At 40.2% G+C, this 9,389-nt stretch overlaps 1 pseudogene; it reads left to right on the top strand.

Moving 5' to 3' along the window:
- The first annotated feature begins 1,023 nt into the window (after positions 1–1,023).
- LOC117715046 (endogenous retrovirus group K member 10 Gag polyprotein-like) lies at positions 1,024–2,289 on the top strand (annotated as a pseudogene).
- The last annotated feature ends 7,100 nt before the right edge of the window (positions 2,290–9,389 follow it).

A 9,389-nucleotide genomic window follows, 5' to 3' on the forward strand; every position in this document is an offset into this window, starting at 1 on the left:
AACAAGCCAAGTGAGTAATAGGCTATCTGGTGTTTACTTCTCTCTCCCTCCCTTTCTGGGAGGTCCGAGGTTCTGCAAGTTCTGCCAGTTCTGCAAGTTGCTGATGTTTGAAATATCCAATCATGTGTAGCTGCGCGAAAGTGCAACCAATCATATGTAACCGCGCCAAATTTTCCTGCTCTCCCCAACCCCTACCCATAAATATCCCAAGTTTCCTGGGTTCTAGGTCGGAACCTCTATCTCCTACGTGAGATATGTTCTGGCCCGAGGGCCCTCGTCATTAACCCTCCTCTGCAATTGCATCAAGATGGTTTCTCGTGTGTCCTTGGGTTTGTGCAGGTCCGGACTTGGGTGAGGGTCCCCTTTTGGGGGTCTTTCAATACTAGCGCTAGTTAATTTTTGGAGACTGTGTTTGCAGGAAGTGTGTTTTAGGGGATACGGTCTAGGTCAAATAGGTATTGACCCAATGCCTAATTTTGAATAGGAGGTGACAGTGAATTATGGGTCAGGAGAATTCTAAACAGGCATTTGCCCGCAGCCTGCGAGAGTTGCTTCAGATGGGAGGAGCTGGATTTTTAGATAGTGTGTTGGAAGATTTCTTGGCAGAAGTAGATTCATGCTGCCCATGGCTCCTTCGAGAAGCAACTCTGAACAAAAAGACCTGGGAGACGGTCGGAGAGGTTTTGAGAACCACCAGGGCAGATTATAACACCCTCTGCCTTTGGAAACTGGTAAAAGATGCTATTGATAATAAAATAGATAAAGAGACCTCACAGGCATTAGCTACTGACCAGGCGCAGCTTGAAGAGTTCCAAGAATGCTCATCAAAGAGCCCTTATACAAAAAGGGGCACTCTCAACCCTAAATCAGGTAAATGTAGACGTAGTACACCATCTCCAGCTCAGATAAAAGAGATCAGAGACTGATAATAAATCAGAGCTAGAGAAAGGAGCTGATTAGAAAAAAGGGGGTTCAAAATACCACGAGGAATGACCTCCTCCCTATGCACCTTCTGCTCCACCTATGGTCCTTGATGCAGCAGAAGCTGCCCAGATGGACATGAAGGTATATAAATTAGAGATGGAAATTAAGCTGCAGAAATTGACTAATGAGCTACAGGAGTTAAAGTGTCTGTCAGGTGCAAAAAGGATCGATGATTCCGAGATGTGTCAATCGCCTTTAGAAAGAGCTGTGATTCATGCCCACATGGATGGACAGGATACATCTGACGTGTTAGCTTTTCCTGTGGTTAATTTAATTGATGAGCATAACAGAAGAACTAGGCAATATCAGGTGTTGGAGTTCAAATTGAAAGAAAGAATTGAAAATTGCTGTGTCACAATATGGGCCTTCTGCCACTTTTACACAGACTTTGTTGGATACTGTGGTAGAAGCAAATTTAACACCCCAAGATTGGAAAACTTTATGTAAGGCTACCTTGTCAGGAGGAGACTACTTGCTTTGGAGCTCAGAATGGCGTGATGCTAGTAAGAAAACTGCCAGGATGAATGCCCAGGCAGGCAATGCAGATTGGGATCTTAACATGCTTCTAGGAGAAGGTCAATATGAAGGTAATGCTAATCAGGCCGAGCTGCCTGCAGGCATGTACGCGCAAGTTGCTATGGCTGCCGAAGTGTTTGGAACGAATTACCTACTAAAGGGGATCTTAGTGGAAATCTATCCAGTATCAAACAGGGTCCTGATGAATTATTTCAAAAATTCGTGGACAGGCTGCTAAAGGCAGCTGGTAGAATTTTTGGAGATCCTCAGCCAGGAATTCCTTTTGTTACACAGTTGGCCTATGAGAATGCTAATGCAGCTTGCAGCGCGGCTATCAGGCCTTACAAAGCAAAGACAGATTTACATGGATATGTTTGTCTTTGTGCTGAAATTGGGCCCTCTTACAACCAGGGTCTGGCCATGGCTGCTGCTTTTCAAGGGACCACTATACATGCAATGCTTGCACAGAACTGTAAAGATAAGAGATGTTATAAATGTGAAGATCCAGGTCATTTTAAAAGTGACTGTCCCAAAAGAAAGGGTGTGAACAATCAATCAGGTTGTGTGCCAGGAATTTGTCCTCAGTGCACAAAGGGTTATCATTGGGTTAAGGAATATAAAGCTAAAACAGATAATTAGGGCCATCCCTTGTCAGGAAACGAGTGGCTGGGCCAGCCCTAGGCCCCCAAGAATCCACAGCCAACAGCTTATGGGGCCATGAAGCTGTTGCCAAGTCAGGGAAATCTATTTCAGAACTTACTAGAGCAACCCCAGGAAGTGCAGGATTAGACCTCAGTTCTACTACCCATGTCGTACTGACACCAGAAATGGGAGTTCAGACGCTGCCTACAGGAGTTTTTGGGCCCTTGCCTCCAGGGACATGAGGATTACTTTTAGGCTGGAGCAGCAGTATTGTAAAAGGATTGCAATTTTATCCAGGTGTTATAGATAGTGATTATGAGGGAGAGATTAAGATCATGGCTGCTTCCTCCCAGGGCTTGATAACTGTGCCTGCTGATAAGAGAATTGCTCAACTTGTTTTTGTTCCTTTGCATCCACTCCCTTCTAAATTTGTTAAGAATGAGAGAGGACAAGATGGCATTGATTCCTCTGATGTGTATTGGGTTCAATCTATTACTAGCAAGAGACCTAATCTTAAGTTAATAATTGAAGGAAAAGGTTTTGAGGGGCTGGAGCTGACATAACAATTGTTAGGGAACACGATTGGCCTTCAGCTTGGCCTTTGTCTGATACTCTTACTCATCTTCAGGGGATTGATTATGCCAATAACCCGAAACAGAATTCAAAACTCCTAACCTGGAGAGATGAAGAAGGCAATTCAGGACAAATTAAGCCCTATGCCATGCTGAATTTGCCTGTTACCCTGTGGGGAAGAGATCTTTTGTCACAGATGGGTCTTATGATGTGCAGCCCTAATGAAGTAGTGATTAAACAAAGGGTAAGACGAGGATTTTTGCCTGGCCAAGGACTAGGAAGAGAAGGGCAAGGTATTAAAACTTTTGAAGCTGCTGAGCCTCATGCTAACCCTAGAGGCTTAGGGTATTTTCCATGATGACCACTGTCTTGCCTGCAGCCCATGCTGATAAAATTCAAAAGCTTAATAATGTCCCAGTGTGGGTTGATCAATGGTCTTTGTCTAAAGAAAAAAATAGAAGCCACTTCATTGCTTGTGCAGGAGCAATTAGAGGCAAGGCATATAGTAGAATCTCAGTTACCTTGGAACACTCCAATATTTGTTATCAAGAAAAAATCTGGAATATGGCGATTGTTGCAAGATCTAAGAAAGGTTAATGAAACCATGGTACCTATGGGGGCTCTACAATCTGGGCTTCCATCTCCAGTAGCCATTCCTAAAGGATATTATAAAATAATAGTAGATTTGAAAGATTGTTTTTTCACTATTCCCTTGCATCCTCTGGATTGCAAAAGATTTGCTTTCAGTGTTCCTTCTGTTAATTTTAAAGAGCCAATGAAAAGGTATCAATGGATAGTTCTTCCTCAGGGCATGGCTAATAACCCTACATTATGTCAAAAATTGTAGCACAAGCCATTGAGCCTGTAAGATGGCAATGGCCAATGATGTACATCTGTCATTACACATATGATATGCTTTTAGGAGGGAAAGATCCTCAGGACTTGCTCTTATATTATAGAGATTTACAACAGGCATTAGCTGAAAAAGGATTACAAATAGCTCCTGAAAAGGTACAAAATCAGGAGCCTTATAATTATTTAGGCTTTAGGCTTACAGATCAAGCCATTTGTCCCCAGAAGATAATCATCCGCAGGGACTGTCTAAAAACTTTAAATGATTTTCAAAAGCTGTTAGGTGATATCAATTGGCTTCATCCCTATTCAAAGCTTACTACAGGGGAGTTGAAACCTTTATTTGATATCCTTAAGGGAAGTGCTGATCCTACCTCCCCTCGGTCCTTAAACCCAGAAGGATTGTTGGCCTTACAAGTAGAAAGAGCCATTGAGGAACAATTTGTTACTTATATAGATTATTCCTCACCTTTACATTTGTTAATTTTTAATACAACTTATACACCTACAGGATTGTTGTGGCAAAAGGCTCCCCTCATGTGGATACATTTAAAGATACCCCCTAAATGTAACATCCTACCATATTATGAGGTGGTAGCCCATATGATTGTACTTGGAAGAAAACAGGCATTGATTTATTTTGGCAAAGAACCAGGCATCATTATTCAGCCTTTTAATGCAGATCAAAATACTTGGTTAAAGCAACAAAGTACAGATTGGTTGCTTGCTCAAATAAGATTTGATGGCATTATAGACAATCATTATCCCCCAGATAAATTGATATAGTTTTTAAATATACATGAGGTTATATTTCCTAACATGACTTCTTTGCAGCCTTTACATAATGCTCTTTTGATCTTTATTGATGGGTCCTCTAAAGGACGAGCAGAGTATCTTTTAAATAATCAACAGGTAGTCATAGAGACGCCTGGACTCTCTGCTCAACTAGCAGAACTGACAGCAGTTCTAAATGTTTTTCAGTCTGTAAATGATGCTTTTAACCTCTTTACTGATAGCCTATATGTGGCTCAGTCTGTACCTTTGTTAGAAACTTGTGGTGTATTGCAGTTCAACACTCCAGCCGGATCCTTGTTCTCACAACTACAAAACCTCATTCTTACCAGAAAAAAATCCCTTTTATATTGGCCATATAAGAGCTCATTCTGGTCTTCCTGGACCTTTAGCTGCAGGCAATGATTGTATTGACAAAGCTTTAATAGGAGAAGCCTTAATTTCAGATCCTGTTGCTCTGGCTAAGCGAGATCATGAAAAGTTTCATCTCTCTAGTCACACTTTAAGGCTCCGACATAAGATTACTAAGGAGCAAGCTAGAATGATTGTAAAACAGTGTTCTAACTGTCTTAGTTTATCTTAGGCTCCCCATTTAGGTGTTAATCCAAGAGGCCTTATGCCCAATCATATTTGGCAAATGGATGTAACCCATTATGCAGAATTTGGAAAATTGAAATATATACATGTCTGTATTGACACTTGCTCAGGATTCATTTTTGCTTCTCTACATACAGGAGAAGCATCCAGAAATGTAATTAATCATTGCTTACAAGCTTTTAATTCTATTGGATTACCTAAAGTTCTCAAAACAGACAATGGGCCAGCTTATACTGGTAACAACTTTACAACCTTTTGTAAAGAATTTGGTATTAAACATAAAACTGGAATTCCTTATAACCCAATGGGACAAGGAATTGTTGAACATGCACATCACACTCTAAAAAACTGGCTTATTAAAACTAAAAGTGGGGAATTATACCCTCCAAGGTTACCAAAAGCACCTCTTGCTTTTCTGTTATTTGTCTTAAATTTTCTGCAAACTGATGTTAAAGGTCAGTCTGCAGCAGATCGACACTGGCGTCCAGTCACTTCCTGTTCATTTGCCAGAGTCAGATGGAGAGACCCCCTAACTAATTTTTGGAATGCTCCTGACCCTGTTTTAATTTGGGGTCATGGCTCGGTTTGTATTTTTTCAGAAAAAGAAATGGAGCCCGATGGCTGCCTGAAAGATTGCTCTATCAAGTGGACACAGATCTTAAGCCTAATAGTTATGATTCTGATGATGAAGAATCTGATAACAAAATCTAGTAAAATACATTATCATATGTTAGCCATGGAGGACCACAAGACTCTAAATGAGGTTGTTACTCTATCCAGGGTATTCACAAGTCTTATCTCCACCCAACCTAAAAGAAGGGACTTCTGCCCCTAGACCAAGCAGAGAGGGGCCACCCAGAACCACCTCTGTCTGGCGATCTGAATTCTTGCTAAGGCTGTGAGGCTAAGCACTGCAAGGGAATATAAATAAAAGTTAAAAATATGTTTCTGGGTTCCCTGAGGAACAAGCCTGACTGCATAGTGGTTGATGTCAAAAGTATCCCCTCTCCAGGAAAAAGACATCAGGACAGGTATGGCCCTCATGCCTTACTGGACAACGACAGGAGGACTGGAGCCATTACAAGGTCCCCTTTAATAACTGGAGGTCAGGCATTTATCCCTGCCTTGACAAGATTAGAATTGCCACAGTCCTTCTATACTTGGAGAAGAGAGGACATGTCAGGGACAGCCATGCTTATATACTTAAGGCCTAAAATCAGCTATAAGCCTAAAATCAGTAATAGGCCTGACTTACTTGCCTGCTAATACAAAGTCTCGGGTATCTATGAAAAAACACTGAAACAGAGAGCTATAAACTATTGCAAACAGACAGCTTTTGTTGAAATATACCAGCCTGAGTAGTCATAGACCTTGTATCTGTTCCCTGTCAACCAGCAGTTGGATTAGATACTAAAACATTTCCACTTTCAACCTTATTTCCTACATGGCTTGGATAATCATGTTACTGTTAACTTTTGAACCTTGTGTCTCAAGCAGATAGGTTGCCTTCACACAATATCTCTCTCAGCAAGCCCGGCCACTCTGTACCCCAGATAGGATAAAATCGTGTACCCCATCCAGCTGCTGGCACTGCTCATTTTTATAAAATAAAATGGGGTAACTGTGCCCTTCTCCCCCAGCCTTGAGCAGGCCTGAGAGACCTTGTTTACCACAACAAACCAAGTGATAGGATCTAGGTGGAGTTACCCACCTTGGCTGCACAGAACACAGAAGCAGAACTGCCCCTGGGCTTGCCTTGAGACATCTCTGACAATGACCTAGAACATGGATTATCCCACCCATCTCCAGCTGAAACCAGGAGGGGTTGTGGTTTGGGCCTTCCCCTTTAAATTGAGAGCTGAACATTAAAGTTTGAGCCTTGATCAGAAAACTTTGTCTTGGCTTCATCTCTTCTTGTCCTCTATCCCCTTTCATTCCCAGCCACCTTTTCAGGTGAACCCAGTTGACTTGTGGCCATGGGCAGCTACAAATAGGTATAGATGAGAGTGAAGATTTCCAACTTAAAGGGCCAGTAAATATCTTCAACAAAATTATAAACAAAAACTTCCCTAACCTAAAGAGATGCCCATGAGCATACAAGAAGCTTATAGAACACCAAATAGACTAGATCAGAAAAGAAATACCTCCTGTCATATAATAATCAAAGCATCAAATGAACAAAACAAAGAAAGAATATTAAAAGCAGTAAGAAAAAAGGTTAAGTAAGATATAAAGGCAGACCTATAAGAATTACACCAGACTTCTCACCAGAGACTATAAAAGCCAAAAGACTGATATAATACAGACCCTAAGAGAACACAAATGCCATCCCAGACTACTATACCCAGCAAAACTCTCAATCACTATAGATGAAGAAACCAAGATATTCCATGACAAAACCAAATTTAAACAATATTTTCCCACAAACCCAGCCCTACAAAGGATCATAGATGGAAAACTACAACCCAAGGAGGGAAACTACAACCTAGAAAAACCAAGAAAGTAAACTTCCAACAAACCCAAAAGAAGATAGCTACAAAAACATAATTCCACCTTTAATAACAAAAATAACAAGATTCAACAATCACTATTTCTTAATATCTCTTAACATCAATGAAATCGATTTCCTAAATACCATATGTAGACTAACAGACTGGATATGTAAACAGAACCCAGAATTTTCCTACATACAAGAAACACACCTCAGGAACAAAGACAGACACTACCTCAGAGTAAAAGAATGGAAAACGATTTTTAAGCAAATGGTCCCAAGAAACAAGCTGGAGTAGCCATTCTAATACTGAATAAAATCGACTTTCAACCAAAAGTTATCAAAAAAAGATAAGGAAGAACACTTTATACTTGTCAAAGGAAAAATCTACCAAGATGAACTCTCAATTCTGAACATTTATGACCCAAATGCAAGGGCACCCACATTCATAAAAGAAACTTCACTAAAGCTCAAAGCACACATTACACTTCACACAATAATAGTGAGGATTTCAACAACACACTCTAAGCAATGGACAGATCCTGGAAACAGAAACTAAACAGAGACACAGTGAATTAACAGGAGTTATGAACTAAATAAATTTAACAGATATCTATAGATCATTTCATCCTAAAACAAAAAAATATACCTCTTTCTCAGCACCTCATAGTAATTTCTCCAAAATAGACCCCAAATCGTCACAAAGCAGACCTCAACAGATACAAAAATGTTAAAATAATCCCTTGCATTCTTTCAGATCACCAAAGACTAAGGGTGGTCTTCAATAATAACAAAAACAATGGAAAGCCCACAAACACATGGACACTGAACAAAACTATACTCAATGACTTGGTAAGGGAGGAAATAAAGAAAGAAATTAAAGACTTTTTAGAACTTAATAAAAATAAAGGCACTTCATAACAAACTTATGGGACACAATGAAAACAGTTCTAAGAGGAAAACTCATAGCTCTAAGTGTCTACAAAAAGAAACTGGAGAGAGCATACACTATCAACTTGATAGCACACCTGAAGGCTCTAAAACACAAAGAAGCAAATACACTCATGAGGAGTAGACTGTAGGAAATAATCAAACTCAAGGCTGAAATCAACAAAGTAAAACTAAGAGAAGTTATAAAACAAATGGATTTAGCAGATATTGATAGAACATTTCATTCAAAAACAAAAGCATTCTTATCTCCTGGTAGAAAACTCAAATCCAAGTGGATCAAGGACCTCCATATAAAATGAGACACACTGAAACTAATAGAAGAGAAAGTGGGGAAGAGCCTCAAACACATGGGCATAGGAGAAAAATTCCTGAACAGGACACCAATGTGGTGGGATTCCAAGCTGGTACAACTACTCTAGAAATCAGTCTGAAGGTTCCTCAGACAATTGGACATAGCATTATCTGAGGACACAGCTATACCATACAACTCCTGGGCATATACCTACAGGATGCTCTAACATATAACAAGGACACATACACCATTATATTCATAACAGCCTTATTTATAATAGCCTGTAGCTCGAAAAACCCAGATGTTCTTCAACAGAGAAATGGATTCGGAAATATGGTACACTTACACAATGAAGTATTACTCAGCTATTAAAAACAATGAATTCATGAAATTCTTAGCCAAATGAATGGAACTAGAAAATATCACCTCATGTTAGGTAACACAATCACAAAAGAACACACATGATCTGCACTCACTGATAAGTGGATATTACCCACAAGCTCAGAATACCCACAATACAACTCAAAGACCACATGAAGCTTAAAACAAAAGAAGACTAAAGTATGGGTGCTTCAGTCCTTCTTAGGAGTAACAAAATAGTCATGGGAGCAAATATGGAGACAAAGTGTGGACCAGAAAATGGAGGAGGAGCTGTCTCAAAACTGCCCCACCTAGGTATCCATCCCATGTGCAGTCACT

This window comes from Arvicanthis niloticus, chromosome 9 (assembly GCF_011762505.2).
Source record: "Arvicanthis niloticus isolate mArvNil1 chromosome 9, mArvNil1.pat.X, whole genome shotgun sequence".
NCBI classification, from domain to species: domain Eukaryota; kingdom Metazoa; phylum Chordata; class Mammalia; order Rodentia; family Muridae; genus Arvicanthis; species Arvicanthis niloticus.